Here is a 20,080-nt window from a genome sequence, read left to right on the forward strand (position 1 = left end):
AAAAGGAATTTGCAGTGTTGAGGCCATATTGGAATATGCATGTAAGCATCTTAGGGATCCACCATGCAGAGCCAATTGTCCTTTAAGAGGGAGGATCTGATCTGGTTGAGCATGATCATCTTGAGCTTCTCTTGCGGAAGGTAAAGGTTGAAATTGGATAGGTCTTGAATAGTGTGCAGGCCAACCTGGTTGGGTTTGGGCACTAAAAGCCTTCACCTTGTTCTGATGGAGGGACATGCTCCACCGCCCTAAGGTCCAGGAGCTTCTGTACCTGGGTCCGGAGAGAGGGGGACCCTGTCTGTTGTAGAGGAGGATGAGGAGGTGGGGTATCTAGAAGGGGTAGCTGAAAGCCCGCACGGGCAACGAACAAAACTCACTGGTCGTAGGTAGTGGTCCTCTACGCCTCCAGATGAGAAGAAATCCATCCTCCCACCGGAGACTCGTGTGACCGATGAAAAACATCATTTTGCAGACTTATCGGTGACTAGGGCACCTGCAGCAGAAGAGGAGGCTGAGGACCGGTACAAAAAAATCAGTCGCCTTGTCTCTGTTGGTTGCGTTGAGGCCCACTAGCCCCTATTTGAGGATCCTCGTGAATGACCCCAGTACTTTTAGCCTCTTTCGGGGAACGTCTGGGTCAAGTTTCCGAACACAGGAGTGCTTTTGTCACAGAGAGTATTGTAATACATACCCATCTCAAGTGAGAAAGTATACCTTGAGCTTTCTATGCAGATTGTGTCAAAGGCAGATGTGAATGTACCACAAACAGGGTAGGTAGGAACAGAAGGGCCAGATGTCTGTCCTTCTGTATGCAGTTCCACTCTGGCACACATTTGTGTTAAACAATGCTATGAGTATGTCTTTGGCTCAGGGGCAGTCAGGCTTTTAAGTTTTCCAGAGCAACAACTTATCATTGGGAGCCTGTTTTTTTTAAAACAAGCATAAAGGAAGGGAAGAGCAAGCACCCCATCTACTTGCTCCCTAAGCCACAAACCGCCAGGTTCTATAAACAGAAAAACTGGGAGAAACTACAGGCCCTTTTAAGTGAGGGTGGGCTTGAACTGTGGCTCCTTTGGGAGCAAAGCCCTGGACAGGGCTTCAGTGAGTTCATAAGGTCTGCTAAGACCTTCATGGGTATGGGTATAGTGTTTTATGGGCAGAATTCCTCTTGGGCTGAGGCTGGGCTCTTCTGGGAGTTAATCTGCATAATCCAGCCTGGTCTACCCTTCTCGTCCAAGGCTGCAAATACCTTGTCCTCTTAATAGAGGGTTGCATAGAGTTATTTGGTCCAACAGATGTGTATGCTCTGCTTACCAGGCCTACATTGGACATTATGGCCCCTTTCCTAAACTGAGTGTCACTCATGTGTATTATTTGGGTATTTAATTGGGTGTTTGGTGAAGTGATACCTGCCACTATATGGCTGCTTTAAAGCAGCGGACAATTGAAATTAGTATGAAATGACAAAACAAAACATGACAAAATATAACCCGACGTAACACAGTGTAACTATACACAATAATAAAACGAGCATCATTTCCAAAAAATCAATGAAGGGGTGAAGAAATGAACATGAAAACGAAAAATGAGCACAATTCCCTTAAAAACCAAACAATTAAAATGCAGTTATAAAATCTGACGTGGGAAGGGTGGGTCATGGTTTGCTTTGGATGCAGTGACAGTGAGAAGTAGAAATCCCAACAGCAGTGAGTGAAGGGGGGCATAGCCCACTAAAAGCAAAGTGCCACCCAGAGACGAGAAGCACCTTCACCAAGGGAGGGCTGGAGCCCATCCCCTTCCACCAAGGAGCAGCTTCTGGAGAAACCTGCTCCTGCCTGATCCGACGGGCACATTCATGCGTGGGTAAGCGTGCCAATTTCCTGCTCATTGTGCCGCCCCATAGCACCACCTGCTTATCCAGAAAATACCACTGTTAGATCCCCTCTAACTTTGAGGACGGCATCAGCTGTTTTTCTCCGCCATAAGGAGGCCATAAAAAGGCTGTCGCCATATGATGTTTACTGTTGCCTAGCAACAGTGTTCGTGAGCTCCCGCTCCGATTGGGCAGCTACTTGCTCATCACTGCAGCTGCGACACCAGATGGCGCGGGCCGGCCGTTCTACGAAGGCCGTCTATTAAGGCTAGCTGTCTGGCCCGAGCCTTTCCGGAGGCGTCTGAGGCCAGGGCCAGAAACCCCGACCGTCAGTCGCAAGCCTTACACCCACAACTATATCCTGGGTAAGCCGATGCACTTCTGTTCAGCAAATTATTTCTGTGGTTCACGCCAGAACCTGTCACCTATACCTTGGAACACTCTGTCCTAGCACTGTTCTACGCTCACTATCTTCGCTACGCCCACTGCGAATTATATTGACCTACAAAATACTCTTGTTATTAACTTTAACAAGTTGTCCCACTGGCCATGAACTAACACAAACTCCCATTTATTCATACTTGCTCGATTACGTTCACTTGCTTGGAATTAGCAAAATTAAACTGCATACCGCAAGTTGTAATTTGTAGAAATAACGTATACAAATGTGTTGTGTGTAAAGTTTGCTTTGACTCAGTATAGTGCTTTTACTGCATAAGCGGATCTAGACTAACATTACCTATTACCTTATCTCGAATGCCGCATTTTGCTATGCCATACTCTCTTAAGCTGATGCATTTGTTGCTGCCACATCTTGGTCTGCTGTCCTGCAGTACCTATTATGAACGTGAAACCACGAACCTACCTTGAATGTCGCATCTTGTTGTGCCCCATTTTCTTAAATTGATGTATTTGCTGCTGCCTCTTCATAATTTGTTGCACGGTACTGAATGCTTACCCATGACCCTTTATCCTTATCTCTGCATTGTGTTGCTGCCTGCCCTAATTTGAACAGTTGCTGCACGGTGCTCCTGCCATACGCTGATCTGCTGCACTGTACCACCACCATATTCTAATTTGCAGCACTATATACCACCACTCATATTGAATGCCACTCTATGACCCTTATCCTAATTCTGTATTGTTTCACTGTCCTACTCTGATTAGTTGTGGCACTATATTGTAGCCCCATTTTGATTAACTGCACTGTGCCACTGCCCTATCCTGACTTGCTGCACTGTACTATCTGGTTCTATATTGTTTGTTGCCACCTGTCTCTACCCTGATTGCCCTATTATACTGCTGCCATACACCTTGGCCCTATTTCAGCCTTTTAATTGTGATTAGGCCCAAGTGGCCACTCGAACCCTAGGAATTGCACCTCTTTCCTTATACTGGTTAATTGACTATTCCGTGTCTCCCAGCTGTGACCGTGCCCCTTGCGTTTTGCCATCCACTGTTATTATAATTGGTAAGATGCTAAACTTAGTAATACTGTTTTGCACCATGGCTGCCTCCAGGCATGTGAACTCTAGAAGCCAAGAATACTTTGCCCAGTCTCTGCCAGCACCTATCCTAGACTTCAGCCCGCCCACCCCAACAAATACTGTTACCACGAGGGCCCAAGAGACAGTATCGTACGCCTCTCTACCCTGCGCCACGTCCAGCAGAAACGCTAGACTCTGCACTAGATTAACGAAATTATATGAACCTCTGAGAAGATCCCTGCCGGCTACTAACCTCAAAACTAACTACAAGCTTAGCTTGGCACCTATTCATTTAAAGTTGTCTCCACCACTGTCCATCTCAAATATGAATGACCATCAGATCAACAATCAAAAGCACAAGTCACGTAATAATAAACTTGACAAACCTATCCCAGTCAACAAAGTAACCGAGGTTCCCCCCCTGATCGGAGCACTTCTCAATGCAAGATCGCTCATCGCCCACGCCACCGACATTGCTAACCTAATCACTGAAGGTAATCTGGATTTCCTTGCAATTACAGAAACATGGCTCCATAATGCAGCAGGACCGGCACTCATGCCAGCTATTCCCCATGGCTACACTACAGTCAGACAAGACCGAGACAGCGCCCGAGGAGGTGGTATTGCCATCATTTCTAAAACATGTTTGTGCCTTAGACTAGACCCCATCCATCTGTCACAATCATGTGAAGTTTTCTTTGCCAAATTTCAGATAAATAATTCACAATCACTCACCATTCACCTAATATATAGACCGCCTGGTCCTCTTGGCACCTTTGAGGAGGATCTGCCTAACATAATCACGAATAACCTTAAACCTTCCTCGCAATTACTCCTATTAGGAGACTTAAACCTAGGTTTTAATGACCACACGGATAAAAATGCCACAGACATAGTCAATATATTCAACGCATTAGGTCTATCCCAAAAAGTCGACAAACCCACCCACCTAAAAGGGAGAATACTGGATTGGATAGTGGATTATAACTGTTAAATCACTATCTCATCCATCCTGCCGCTATCGTGCACAGACCACTATCTGGTGTCCTTCCACCTATCTACAGTAAGACCCGCTCCATTAGTTCAACCATTAGCGCCACCATGTTCAACTTGAAGTAAAAAAAAGTATCACAGTAGAGAAAGCTATCCCTGCTATCCTGCCCACCCTTAATGCACTGCCAGAAAATCTTGATCCTAGCATCCAAGTTCAGGAATTCAACAATATTATGCTCACTACTCTGGATAAAATTGCCCCTGTTAAACTTAGACCTAGCAAACCAACAGCCCATTTAAACAAATGGTTCACACCACAACTCAAAGACCTTCATATCTTTAAAAAAAAAAGTGAAACCAACTGGAGACTTTGCCCTTCCACCGAGAATAAAGCTAAATTAACCCAACTCTCCTCACATTACAAGAAGGAAATCTTCCGGGCAAAACGCTATGATGAGTGTATTGCTAAATCCAACTCTAGTATGAAAAGAACTTTTCTCCATACTCAAAGAGCTACAGTCACCAATAGCTATACCCGATGTTTGTACCAAAGACAAATCTTGGTGTACAGACATCCAACACGCTCTAGCTAATAAAATTAATACGCTCCAAAATAAAATTCAGCAAAAAAAAGAAGTACTGAACCTACAGCACTCGCCCAATACCCTCTTGCCTAGCCTCACCACCAGCACACAATACTACCTTCCACTTTTACAAAATGTCTACTTTGGAAGTAGAAAAAATCATCCTGTCACTGAAGCCTTCGAACTGTAAGGGCGATATTTGCCCAGCACAGCTAATAAAAGATGCTGCCAGAGAACTATCCCCATTCATCACCAAACTGATAAATGCCTCCTTTGCCACAGGCACCATCCCTGCTAACCTCAAACAGTCATGGGTGCTCCCTCTCCTCAAGAAACCGTCTTTAGACCCTCTTATCCCTACTGACTACCGGCCTATTACCACGGTCCCATTTCTACTTAAAATACTGGATGAAGCCGCCTATATCCAAATTCAAAAACACCTTGAACTGTACAAACTCTTAGGTAATAGACAATCTGGCTTCCGTCCTCTACACGGAACAGAGACAGCTTTAATCGACCTAAAGTCCCAAATAGACGAGCAGAGAGACAAAGGTAAGACAGTACTCCTGCTCCTACTTGATCTCTCTGCCGCATTTGATCTGGTCAATCACAAGGTCCTATGCCGACATCTTGACTCCACGGCCCACTTCTCCCCGGAAGCCATCAAATGGATTGAGTCCTTCCTGAGCGAGAGAACTATGAGAGTCTTCACTCCCTCAGCAGCTGCAGACCCGACACCTATCCTGTGCGGTGTTCCTCAAGGCTCCTGCGTCTCGCTAACCCTATACAATATCTTCACCAAACCTTTGTTTGATGATCTGGACCATCTGGGTATCACCTACACTAATTACGCAGATCATACTCAGATTCTCCTCCCGCTTTCTGGGGATCACAGCAAGGACACAGGTTTGGTGAACAAAGTATATCTTATCATCCAAGCATGGATGGCCACTCATGGCCTCTGCTTGAACGATGATAAGACTGAGTTGATAATCCTGGGCTCTCAGGCCAATATTAAAAAATGAGGCCAAGAATTCTCCTCATTTGATATTGACGGGAACACCATCAAAGTCTCCAAGGAGGTAAAAACCCCTGGATTCTATTTGGACTCCACATTGTCTTTTGACAAACAGGTAAAATCCCTTACCTTCGCCACGGCTTACACATGCAAGCTACTCAGAGCTGGTAAACCATTCCTCTCTGATGACAGTTGCCTGATCTTGGCCAGAGCCTTAATACTCTCTAGAATCAACTACTGTAATGCCCTATACAGTGGTGCTAACAAATCTACCATCCAAAAGAACCAAATATTACAGAACAATGCCCTAAGAGCAGCCCTAGGCATAAATAGAAAAACCCACATCTCCTACCTTAGACGCCATCATAAATGGTTATCCACGTCCAATAAAATACAATTAAAAACTCTTTCTTTGACTCATAAAGCCCTCAATAACGCAGCCCGCAGCTACCTTACAGATAAACTCCAGAGAAGAATTTCTCTCAGACCCACCAGAATTGGGAATATTAATTGTCTGACCATGACCGTACCTAAATATAAGCTCACCACTATCGGTGGTAATAGCTTCCCTGTAAAGGCAGCTAAATTCTGGAACTCACTGCCACAAGATCTGAGAGCCGACCAACCCTACCTACACGTCAGATAAAATGTAATAAAATACATCATCGCCACTGACCCCTGGTCTCCTAGTACTTGGATCGGCCTGCAACTGAAGAGACCTACTCTCCTTGTATCAATATTGTAATACTGTGTTAGTACCTGAAGACAATGTGTAATCTAGCATACCCATGAGCCAGAGTGGTATATACGGAGGGCATCACTTTTGTAATCTATATTTTTGTACATTGTTTACTGTTTATTTCTATATATATACATAGGCCACTTGCAGTTTTTGCTCTTATTTTGCACATTGTGTATATTCTGTAAAGTATGTAACTATTATTTCCGGTGTATATATTTCGCAAATCTGTAAGCTTTGCATCTTCATACTGCTGCGCCCTTTTACTTACGAGTCTGGTGCGCATTACAAATGAGCAAACAAACAAACAAACAAACAAACAAACAAACAAACAAACAAAAGTGCACATCAAAAGTACAATTTGAAATAAAACCTTCTGGAAAAAATGCATTTGGGACAAAGCATATAGATCCTAGCAGATTGACATCGCAACTTAAACATGACATGGTGTAGCATAGCTTAGCAAACATGAGAACAAAGCATTTCAAAGGAAAGCAAGGCGGAGCACAGCAAAAATAAAACAGGGGTAGCATAACGCAGTCACATAGTAAAAATATGCCACAGTTTACCACACCAAGCAAATAATAATGTAATCCAGCATAACAGCACAGCAAAGGTAAAATGCCCCAATAAAAAAATGTGAGTGGATACAGCACACCTACACGTGCACACATACACACCCATGTTGCGTTCTAGTTAGCCTCCCTTTACTGGAGTCCGCCACATCTCAAGGCCCTGCAACCGATCTCATGAACACACAGAGACAAAACAAGGGAATCTCCAACCTTCTTTATTTCCCTCTACAGCTGTGTTTGTTCCCAGGCTCTACTAGCCCCTCCTCTTCCTCAATTCCTCTGCCTTGTCCTTGCCTCCCTCCTCTTCCCTTAAGGTGGTTCTCTCCTTAAGGTGGGCTGGCCGCATCTCATGTCACAACACCCCCCCCCCTTGCTTATCATCTTTGTAGGGGTTGATCTTTCTTCTTTGTTCTGGAGGCCATCATAGTCTTCTGCTTAAGCCTCGTTTCCTTTCGCTGTTTTCCCCTTCCACAACCAAGCTGGGGCCTGTGTGCCCTACTGTCAAACTTGCCTCAGGTGAGATCTTCCTCGCCCTGTGTCGCTCGCTCCTGTTCCACATGCTTCCTCCTCATTTGCATTGTCCCCTCTGGCATCACTGGCGGCCTTTCAGCCTGGGCGTCCTTTCCTTTGACCCAACCGCCGCTGGCATTTGTTGTTGTTGATCTCCTTCTCTCTCCGTCCTTGGGGGGCAATGTCAGAGGGTCGTCCTTCGGGTCTTCTTTCTGTCCATTCAAGCTCTTCGCCCCGTGCCCCATGTCTTTGGCACCCTGCTGAGCAGCCCTGCTCTTGTGTTTCTTTTTTCAGTTTTCCTTGTCGTTTGCACTTGCGGCCTTGCCGTTTGGGTGCCGCTGTTGTAGAAGCTGGGAGATAGGTTTGTTTCCCATCCCCCAGTACAGGTGCTGTGTAGTTGGCGGATTGTAGTCATACTGGAGGCGGGTGTTATGGTATCACCCCGTATTCTGATTGTAGTGACAATTCGGGGGTTCATCGTAGTCATAGTTTGAGGTGTCAGGGACAGTCTTGGAGGGTAGGCCGGGGCGCCATTTGGCTACCATGCTAAGGAGAGATGGGGGTTAGTCAGATATCCCGGCTGTGAGGAATTCAACTGGGCAGACTGTTTCAGACCCTTTGCAAATTCTCTACACTTTTTGGGTATATTATGAGAACCTTTATGCCTCTCATGAGAATGCTGAGCCTCCTGTTCTGACTACTAATTTGGGTGAATCCTCAATTCCTGTATTGGAGGCTGTGGCGTGCGAATCCCTTGCGGAACCGATTACTGTTGACGAGAGACTGGTGGCGGTTAAAGGGATGTTCTCATCTAAGGCTCCAGGTTCTGATGGCATTACGGCCAAATTTTATAAGGAATGTGGCCCTATGGTGGCCCAGCATATGTTACAGATGTGGGAGGAATCGCTTTCGAACGGGACCTTGCCGCCCTCCTCGCGTGAAGCTGTGGTGTCGTTCATTTTGAAGCCTAATAAGGACACACTAGATTGCGCTTCCTATCGGCCTATCTCACTCCTGAACCTTGACAGCAAAATGTTTGCAAAGAAGCTTGGGGATAGGCTGTTGCCTCACCTCTCTTCAATTATCCATCCGGACAAGCCTGGCTTTATGCGGTGCAGGTCCACTACATTGATCCTACAGCGTTTTTTTGTGATTCTTGTGCAAAGTGATCCCAGCATGCAGGCGGTGGGTGGGGGGCATTTTTAGACGCCTGGGAAAGGTGGGCCTTCCGGCATATATTTTGGACTTGGTTAAGTTGCCTAATGCAGGGGCCAGCTGTTGTATTGGATTGCTTTGGAGGGGATTGGAGTCTTTTCTCCTTGGGCGAGGGATGCGGCAGGAGTGTCCGCCATAGCCAGAATTGTAATTGTGCCTAAATTATTGTACTACTTCTCTAATGTTCCAGTGTGGCTGGGGATGAGGTTTATTAAGAATGTCCAGTCGCTACTAATACAATTGACATGGTCCCCGAAGATGCCCTGGGTGAACTGGGAGACCATGATGCAGCCTTATGGAAAAGGAAGGTTGTCGATGTGGAGCTATACTATTTGGCTTCTCGGGTGCAATTTGATGTTTTTTGGATGCCGGGAGCTATGTACTCCCCACATGTACGAGTTGAAAGGTTGTTGGTTCACCTTCACCCATACTCTTTTCAGAGTTGCCTGGTTTCACTTCAGGTTGAGGACAAATGCTGCTTTTACCCGGTGGCATGCATAGTTCATGCTTGGCGTAGGTTGCGTATTGATTGCCCATATGCGCCGAGTCTCTGAGCCTGGCGGATAGCGACCCTGCGGCCTTCGTGTGACAAGATTATTGTTTCACAGTGAGAGGGGCTGGGTGTTCGATTTATGCAAGATTTCTATCCGGAGCTGACTTTTGTTACACGAGCAGTTTGTGGCTCGATTGGGGTCAGGCTTTTCACAAGTGTTTCAGTACGCTCGTATTCTCGCAGCTTTTTGTGCTTGGTCTCCGTCTTTTCCGCTGGAACCACCTACTACTCCATTTTTATAATTTCTCATTAGTGCGGCAGCTGGTCGTGGTGTTGTGTCCCATGTGTATCGATTGGCGCAGGAGGAGGCACCTATGTCAGGGTTACTATGTCGGAGCTAGTGGGAAGAGGATCATGGGGATCGCAATCAGTGATAAGCAGTGGGCTCAGTTGTGTCGGACTACACACACTTGCGATGTTAGCTCAAGGTTTAAAATGATCCAATTCAGGATGCTGCATAGGGCATATCTTTCCCTGACTGGGTATTTGACAGCATGAGGTATGGGAAGTGTAAACGATGCTCCATGAGCCAGCATAATTTATTCATATGCTCTTGTCCTGTTCAGTGATCTCCCCTTTCTGGGTGGAGGTGTCCCAGAGGTTTACGTTCATTTTGGTGTATGGTGTGCTGTTTGACCTGCTGTGCTGCATGTTTGGATGGTTACCAGGGATGTCATAAAGGAACAGGAAACTCCTCATGCTGGGAATGATACTGGCACAGCGCTGTATTCAGATGAGGTCGACTGCCCCGCTCCCCCTTCGTGAGAGTCTTGGTTGAATGCCATCACTTGATGTTGCAATATTGAGCGTGATCATTGTGCTATGGTTACCCTCTCTGCTAGACCTTGTGATGTATGGGGCCCATTCCGCTCTTACCTTCTTGCTCATGAGAAGGAGAAGCCTTCAGATAATGAAGCTGACCCAACTTAGTATGCTGGATGTCTTGCGGTCGTATTGGAACAGGTTGCTTCTTGTTCTTTTATTTCTGTTTGCTACCCCTCCAAGTCTGCTGTTTAATTGTTTGCATGACTCTTTTGCATTGTGAGTGAATAACAGAATTATGTTATTGATGTTGGGAAAGTATGCTGCTGTAGTAAATGTACTCCTGGACCCAAGGCCTGTCTTAGTTGAACTGTTTTGTTTGATGTACTGAATTGGGCGAGAACCTTCTAAATAAATATATAAATAAAAAATGTGTGCTCCTATCGTACATCAAAATCAGTATTTTTCAGAGACTTTTTGAAGCTTGCTACCCATTTTAAGGGTTTTCTAATGTGTTTTAAACATTTTATAATTTCAATGTTCAGGTTTGAACAGATTGAGACAAAGCCCAGGTTTGGATTGTGATTTGTCTACAATTTAGTTCTTTTTTCTTGGTAGGGTTCGGCCTTTGTTCAAAGCTTTGTAGCCTCATTCAAGACATTTTTGCATCCCAGCTTCTTTCTTGTTTCAGAAACTCCTCGTTCTCTGAACCAACTGACTTACTTTGTAGTAGCTGGCTGTAAGGTAAGCAAGGTATTGATTATGGTGTTGAAAACCCCCTATTCTTAAAATATGATGATGGCCGATTTGGTTCACTAATGCATTTGTTATGAAGTTATTGTTCCATTAAATGTCCCCATCCAAGTAATGTCTTAATGAATTATGGATGCCTAGAGGATCCTACCAAGTCTTCAAATGGGTTACTGCAGACCAAGAATACCAAGAAGTAGTTCTCATTTGCCATTTTTCAGATTCTAAACATTTCAACCATGCATTCCTGTTTTTTGTTCAAGATAAAGAGTGTTGTGGCCTTCTCCATGCTGGTGGCACCGTAAAGTAATTTAAATGTATAAAATGTCACGTAATCTATGACAAACTTCTCCGATACATATTTAGATTGATGTGACTATTACGATTCATGTTTTGATCGATCCTCCGCCCCTCATAGAAATCCCTCTACTTTCTTTTTTTTAAACACTTTATTAAGTTTGCAATGAACAATAACAACTGCAAATAAAGTAGACAATGCCCCACAGTAAAGCGTCACAACTTAATTTGTAGAACAATATAAGCATCATACATCGTCAATCCGTCACAATAGCTTTATCCTGTGAGACATAATAGCAACTGAAAAGTATACACAAAACAACACAAGAGACAACACAAGTGAGATAAACGGAAAAAAAAGAAAAAAGATAAAAAAAACCTTCACCTCTACCTTATCCCCCTTCTTCCTCAGATGACATATCCACCAGATCAGCTCCACTGACACATCAATCATAAAGAGCTAAAAATGGGCCCCATAACTTCATGTATTCCTCATCTTTATCTTTATTATTCAATGAAACCTTATCATACTGTGACAAAATATGCAACTCCGTTAACCACTCCTCGACATTAGGTTTTTTCCTCTTCTTCCAGATTCTCAGAATTATCTTAATTGCTGCCATCATGGCCCTATCAATCCAATAAGTATATTTCCTAGCACGCACACATGTATCTATATATGATAATAAAATTATATTAGCTGCAGATCTTTGTAAGTTTATTCCATAAATCAGATCAATCCTATCAATGACATCCCTCCAAAACAATTGCACTCTCGGGCATTCCCACAGTAAATGTAAAAGAGAGCCTCTACCAATGTCACAACATCAGCATAAATCACAAGATTGAAGGCCCAATTGAAACATCTTAACCGGTGTCCAATACAGCCTTGCAACAATCTTCTGTCGAATCAAACGCAAACCCATATCTGCTCCCAAATGCAAATTCACCTTCAGAATGTCACTCCAGTCCATATCAGTAATAGCCCTACCAATATCATGTGACCAACATTCTTTCAATCCAGTCCATGCTGATTGAATATTTTCACGAATAGGCATAAGTTGTATATAAGTTTGTACACAATATTTCTAACCTTCCAACAATTTGCTAATTTCTGGCTTTCCCCCAACAGAACCACCAGCCATACCTATCCTTAAATTAATCATGGAAGCTAAAGCCAAGTATCCATTCAATTCTCTCTGATTTAAACCATATCTACACTGCAGATCTTCAAATCCCAACAATTGGTTTCCATCCATCACATCCCCTAGCGTCAGAATTCCCTTATTAATTCAACTAATCCACTTAGACTTTTATTATTTATTTGCAAAGCTTCATTGTACCAAATAGAAGCATCCGGGCTGAAGCCATAGCCCTGTCCATTTTCTCTAAACCACAAACCCATCACCTGTTTAGTTGCCACCACCGGAATTAGCTTCAATCTTTTATTTGGCAATGTACCCATACTATAAATATTTCCCAGATCATATGGTGTCATGCCTGCGCCATTGGCGCATACATTTGCGATCAATATGGACTTTATTTTCCATTTGCGAGACTTTGGTGCTTTTCTATTTTTCCCAACAAACTACACTTACCACCATGCACTTGGCTATAACTATCTATTCCTGGCCATTCCTATTAGTAAACTTCGGAACTACAATCCCCAGAAGCCCTAGGGATCAGCTCTGCTTCCACCAGCTCAGGAACAGAGAGGGAGGAGGCAGATTGTATGCAGATGTGCTGATCCAGGTGCGACCAATTAGCCTGCCTCTGTGCTGGGCAGGGTGGTATAAAAGCTGCTGCCTGCAGGAGCTCAGTCTCTTGCATTAAGAGTCTTTCCGGCACCTTTTTTGCTTCGAGCTACGGATCTTTGTATGCGGTTCCTCCTTACTGCGGCTTTGGATCCATTGCCCTGCCGGGCTCTCTGCTTTGCAGCCGATCACGCTCTGCTGCTTTCCAGCCACCGCCTTTGCCCTCCCGGGTTTTTGCCTTGCAGCCGATCACGCTCTGCTGCTTTCCAGCCTCCGCCTTGCCCTTCCGGGCTTCTGCCTTGCAGCCGATCACGTTCAGCAGCTACCTTCCGCCATTGTCTTCCAGGCTCCTGCCTTGCAGCCGATCACGCTCCGCTGCCTTCAACCTACAGCCTTCGTCTGCTGAACTTCCAATCTAGCAGCCCTCTACAGTACTGTGCAGCCTTCTACAGTCAGCGGCCTTGCTCCTCTGAGCTTACTCCTTGCTCCCCGGTGCTTCTGGCTCCTTGCCGCGCAGCCTACTTCTCTCCGCTGCCAACAGCCCTTGTACTCGGGGCTTCGTACCTTGCAGCCAATCACGCTCCGTTGCTTGCTACCTACAGTCTTTGTCCGCTGGGTTCTCAGCCTAGCAGCCCTCTACAGTCCTCTGCAGCCTTCTACGGTCAGCGGCCCTGCCGCCCAGGGCTCACTCCTTGCTGCCCAGCCCTTCTGGGCTCCTTGCCGTGCAGCCTGCTTTACTCCACTGCCTTAAGCCCTTTCCCTCTGGGCTCCCTACCTTACAGCCCTGCTCCTGTGGGCTTGCCCATTGCTTTCCTGCTCCTCTGAGCTCTCAACCTTGTTCCTTCCTGTCCTCTGCTATCCAATCCTGTTACACGACTTTCCCTTCATTTCATTCTGCTAATTTGCTATCGACTTCCTTTTTCCTGGATTTGTCTGTTAGTATCTTCTCTTGTACTGTTTGTAGACACTTCTGTACAGAGCTTGTCTGTTGGTTTCCATCAGGCAACCTCTGCCCCTTCCCTTGTCTCGTTTCTACGTTACAGACACCCTTAGCTGTTGTTCCAGGCCATGAGGAAACAGCGAGGGCCTCTGTTATAGCAAACTGTGCAGAAGGCTAGAGTTTTCCTAAGGTCAGTGGAATACTATTTCCTATATCTGCATACACCCCTAGAGGGAATCCATTCTGTTGTACCTTATTCCTTGCTACACTTGCCTACTCTTCATTCTCATTACTTTCGCTGTGTGTGTACTTATCTGTCCACCTTACTTCGGCACAACCACCCAAACCCTTCCTGGGTATCCTGTGCCACTCTTAACAGGGTGCCATCCCGTGACAGAATGCAAGAGCAAAAAATGTCTTGTTCCTTAGGCAGGAAAGGCACACACAGTCCAAGGATGCTTTCCTTTCGGGTTAAGAAACCTTTACAAAAATCTATTGTTTCCCTAAAGAAATCAAACAAAAACATTAGTCTAAAAGCCAGTCTCGCCTTAGTTAACAAAGATTTACAAGCACGGTACTACACTCACTGGCTAGCTGACCCTTCTTCCATGTATAATTTTATGACATTTGCGACTATGATCCGCAGTCCTTATCTGTTGAAGAGCTACAGCAAGAGAATGAATTCTTACAGATCTTGTTAGCCCAACCAATGGAAAACACTCATGCGTTTTCTGACAATTCTTCTAACACTGCTACAACTGAATTTTCTGCTACACCAGATTCTGAAGCTTTAGATCAGGCTAATGGTACATACCTGCTTCAAGAACAACTCCTACGCCTTAGAAGACAGACCGAAGATCTCTATGATGACTTTGTTTATTCACATAGTAAACATTTAATGAAGGGACACAATATTCCAGACCTTCTGACACTATGTCCTACAGCCGAAATTCTGTCTTTAAAGATCAACATGATAAGGTCTGGAATTGCCACGCAGAAAAGAATACAGACTTATACCAAGCAGATGGAAGACCTAAATTTAGCATATGCATCCCTTCTAAAGTCTGACACAGCTCTTTCACTTTCCAGCCACAGTAACTCAGGTTGTTGTACTGACAGTAAAGAATTAACTCCTTTGGTGGGCCAAATCACTCACACTGCCATTACACCACAAGACAAGTGTAATCTTCTGATTAGATATCCACCTGAGTCAAAGGATTGTTCTGCTCTTACCTCCGACTACTGTCCTTTACTCACACTTACAGCCTCTTCTAAAGTGATCAAATCAGAAATGTACTCTGCTTCTAAGAGTTTTTATACCCCAGATCCACTTAGCAATCTGAGCACACCAGACTTTGAAGATCAGCCTTCAGAACGCCTACCTATCCTGACCCCACATCTGTCATACTGCCTGTTACTGTATCTGCTAACCCAATCCTGACCCCACATCTGTCATACTGCCTGTTACTGTATCTGCTAACCCAATCTCTGATGCTCCTCCTGTTAATACTTCTAAATCTGCTACTGTTGCAGCATCTCACATCACTCTTTCTGCAGTAGAAGCACCCCCTTCCTCTCTGCCAGCAAGGACAGAACCGGTTGCTAAGTCAGATAACAACTTTTCTTTTAGGACTACAGCTCCAGTTGTTCCTGCTGGTGCCTCTGCAGCACTAAAACTACCAGACTCTACTCAATCAGTCTCAGGTGCGTCACTGCCCGCTGGTTCTTCTACGGCACCCACACTCTCAGTTGCTACAGCATCAGAATTATTTACAGCCATTCATGATCTCCTTGCTGCGGTGGTTTCTGAACTTCCTACTAATCATGGAGAACCCGCAACTGTGACTCCTGAAATTTTTGCGGCTAATCTTGACTTCGCCATTGCTGCTTCTGATGCCTTGAAAAATCTTCCTAAATCAACCAACTCTGCTGTACCTTTGGCTCCACCTTCCAACACCTTACTGTTGCCTTTCAAAACAAGATTTGCCATGGAGCCTGCAGCAGTCTTTCACAGTTCCTCTGAACACACTGTTGGGTTTTGTGCTCCAAAGACTTTGTCTTTTCTGAATTCTACCTCAAAGGTTCAGAACATTGATACTGTTTCCATCCTTCAAGACTCCCACCTAGCAACCTTAAACAGTTTTTGGTGCCTCATGATGTGCCTATTTGGAATAAGACTCTTTCACAGTGTGACAGACATTCTTCTTGTTGGTCAACCTTCAGAGAGCCTGGAGAGGGGCCTGGAGAGGGGCATACTGTCATGCCTGCGCCATGGGCGCATACATTTGCGATCAATATGGACTTTATTTTCCATTTGCGAGACTTTGGTGCTTTTCTATTTTTCCCAACAAACTACACTTACCACAATGCACTTGGCTATAACTATCTATTCCTGGCCATTCCTATTAGTAAACTTCGGAACTACAATCCCCAGAAGCCCTAGGGATCAGCTCTGCTTCCACCAGCTCAGGAACAGAGAGGGAGGAGGCAGATTGTATGCAGGTGTGCTGATCCAGGTGCGACCAATTAGCCTGCCTCTGTGCTGGGCAGGGGGGTATAAAAGCTGCTGCCTGCAGGAGCTCAGTCTCTTGCATTAAGAGTCTTTCCGGCACCTTTTTGCTTCGAGCTACGGATCTTTGTATGCGGTCCTCCTTACTCCGGCTTTGGATCCATTGCCCTGCCGGGCTCTCTGCTTTGCAGCCGATCACGCTCTGCTGCTTTGCAGCCTCTGCCTTTGCCCTCCCGGGTTTTTGCCTTGCAGCCGATCACGCTCTGCTGCTTTCCAGCCTCCGCCTTGCCCTTCCGGGCTTCTGCCTTGCAGCCGATCACGTTCAGCTGCTACCTTCCGCCATTGTCTTCCAGGCTCCTGCCTTGCAGCCGATCACGCTCCGCTGCCTTCAACCTACAGCCTTCATTCGCTGGACTTCCAATCTAGCAGCCCTCTACAGTACTCTGCAGCCTTCTACAGTCAGCGGCCTTGCTCTTCTGAGCTTACTCCTTGCTGCCCGGTCCTTCTGGCTCCTTGCCGCGCAGCCTGCTTCTCTCCGCTGCCAACAGCCCTTGTACTCGGGGCTTCCTACCTTGCAGCCGATCACGCTCCGCTGCTTGCTACCTACAGTCTTTGTCTGCTGGGTTCTCAGCCTAGCAGCCCTCTACAGTCCTCTGCAGCCTTCTATGGTCAGCGGCCCTGCCCCCCAGGGCTCACTCCTTGCTGCCCGGCCCTTCTGGGCTCCTTGCCGTGCAGCCTGCTTTACTCCACTGCCTTAAGCCCTTTCCCTCTGGGCTCCCTACCTTACAGCCCTGCTCCTGTGGGCTTGCTCATTGCTTTCCTGCTCCTCTGAGCTCTCAACCTTGTTCCTTACTGTCCTCTGCTATCCAATCCTGTTACACGACTTTCCCTTCATTCCCTTCTGCTAGTTTGCTATCGACTTCCTTTTTCCTGGATTTGTCTGTTAGTATCTTCTCTTGTACTGTTTGTAGACCCTTCTGTACAGAGCTTGTCTGTTGGTTTCCATCAGGCAACCTCTGCCCCTTCCCTTGTCTCGTTTCTCAGTTACAGACACCCTTAGCTGTTGTTCCAGGCCATGAGCAAACAGCGAGGGCCTCTGTTATAGCAAACTGTGCAGAAGGCTAGAGTTTTCCTAAGGTCAGTGGAATACTCTTTTCCTATATCTGCATACACCCCTAGAGGGAATCCATTCTGTTGTACCTTATTCCTTGCTACACTTGCCTACTCTTCATTCTCATTACTTTCGCTGTGTGTGTACTTATCTGTCCACCTTACTTCGGCACAACCACCCAAACCCTTCCTGGGTGTCCTGTGCCACTCTTAACAGGGTGCCATCCCGTGACATATGGTGCACATATACCCCTTTCCATACTCAGCCAAATGGATTCCTTTTCTTTCACTTCTCTAAAATAATATGAACTCTTTTTAAGTAAAAATGCTTTATAATACTTCATTAAATCTGGATATCCAAATCCCCATTCTCGACACTTTGCATCATTATATATTTTGGAACACAAGGTTTTTTCCCAGGACCCCACAAAAAGGATTGAAATAGTATATCAACCTTTATCAATTGTTTTTTATATATCATGAAAGGGATGGATTGTAAAACATATAAGAGCTTGGGCAAGAGAACCATTTTGATCGCATTCATTTTTGCCCATAAAATCAGTGTCAACCTCTCCCATCTCTTTATTAGTACTGATATGTTCGTAGTTACCTGGTTCAAATTATATTGTAACAATTTGTTTAAATCCCCAATAATATGTATTCCTAAATAAGTGACCTCCCTTGGCGACCACTTACAATTCGAGGAGCCCAAAATATTACTATCACACGTTCTAGACAATGGAAAAATCTCAGTTTTATACCAGTTTACTTCATGACCCGAAGGTTCGCCTACCTCCTTGAACATATATTTAAGTACATCTCCACATACTTCTGGATTTGATAACAAAAGCAGCATATCATCTGCATATGATAACATTTTAACTTCCATCCCTCCAACCACAATACCCTTGATCAATTCACATTGTCTAATGTATGCAGCAAGAGGCTCTATCACCAAGTCAAACAAAAATGGTGATAATGGGCAACCTTGTCGCGTGCCTTTCAACAATGGAAATGAATTCAAAATGAGTCCATTGACCAATACCTGAGCCCTAACATCATGATGTATACATTCTACCATCTTCATGAAAACTGGCCCAAATCCCATTGTTTTCAAAGTATATTCCATACATTTCCAATTAACCCTGTCGAAGGCTTTTTCAGCATCGAACAAAACAATAATTTTATTTGAGTTCTTACCATAATGTTCACCAATCACATTCAACACAGTCCTAATATTATCATAACCAAACCGGCCTGGGATGAAACCCACCTGTGATTCATCAATCAGATCTCTCATATATGACATTAGTCTATTTGCCCATATTTTTGTAAACATCTTTAAATCTACATTCAGCAATGAAATAGGCCTGTAATTTCCACAAATGTTATGATCTTTATTGGGTTTTGGAATCACTATAATTAATGCCTCCTTCATAGAATCACACATTAGTCCAGACGCAATAAATTCATTGTAAAGTTAACATAAAATTGGTGCCAATTGAGTGTCATATTTTATAAAATTCTGAAACTATCCCATCTGGCCCAGGTGATTTCCTATCTTTCATTTGAGATATGGCAGTACTTACCTCAGTAACCTCGATAGCAGAGTCAGGTAAGGCTTGTTTTTCTAGAGCTAATTTTGAAACTTAAATTTTTCCAAAGAACGCCTCTAACCTATTTGTCTCAGGATTAAGATCTTCCCTATGCAGTGTCTCATAAAATTTCCTAAAATAATCAGATTTCTCCATTTCTGTGCAAAGTATTACATTCTTCTGTTTGAATAGAAGAAACACATGTATCAGTTATCATCCCTCCAAGCTTATTAGCTAATAACTTGCCATTTCTGTCCCCAAAACCGCTGTTTTGAATAAAACATGCCTTTACCTGCCAAGTTCTGTACTTGATTCTTTAGCTCCGTCTCTAACTTTTTCAATTTTAACTTATTTCGACTCAGATCATCATTAGCACAAACCTTTTGCATTTCTTTAACTTCCACTTCCAAATTTCTAATCTCTTCCTGATTTTTCTTCTTTGCATGAGTCGTTCTACTTATCAAATCCCCCCTTATCGCCTTAAAACAATCCCAGACTGATCTGATACCTGCAGAGTCTTTATTTTCTTTAAAATAATGAGTAATAAGCTCATCCAATCCCACTGTAACCAAATTATCCTTTAGTATATTGGCTTGAATTCTCCACCTTCTAGCTTTGTCACTCACAGTTTTCAATATCACCTGCAGATCCAGTAGAGCATGATCAGAGATACCCCTTTCCAGAATATTTGAGGACATTACTTGATCACTAAGTGTATTACTAATAAAAAAATAAACTATTCTGGAGTGCGAATCATGTACAGGTGAATAAAACAAATAATTCTTTTCATTATGATGAAGCTCTCTCCATATATCT

The 20,080-nt window shown here is 44.5% G+C and overlaps 1 long non-coding RNA gene across 1 annotated transcript in view; it reads left to right on the forward strand.

Annotated features, from left to right (window-relative positions):
* Positions 1–2,100: 2,100 nt before the first annotated feature.
* Positions 2,101–20,080, forward strand: part of LOC138527424 (uncharacterized) — a 166,625-nt gene continuing 148,645 nt past the window's right edge. Inside the window, exons 1-2 of the long non-coding RNA XR_011283923.1 lie at positions 2,101–2,238; positions 11,001–11,053. This is a non-coding gene — a long non-coding RNA (uncharacterized lncRNA). The remainder of the gene's footprint in view (positions 2,239–11,000; positions 11,054–20,080) is intronic.

Source organism: Ambystoma mexicanum, chromosome 14 (genome assembly GCF_040938575.1).
Source record: "Ambystoma mexicanum isolate Mex_15411 chromosome 14, UKY_AmexF1_1, whole genome shotgun sequence".
Taxonomy (NCBI): domain Eukaryota; kingdom Metazoa; phylum Chordata; class Amphibia; order Caudata; family Ambystomatidae; genus Ambystoma; species Ambystoma mexicanum.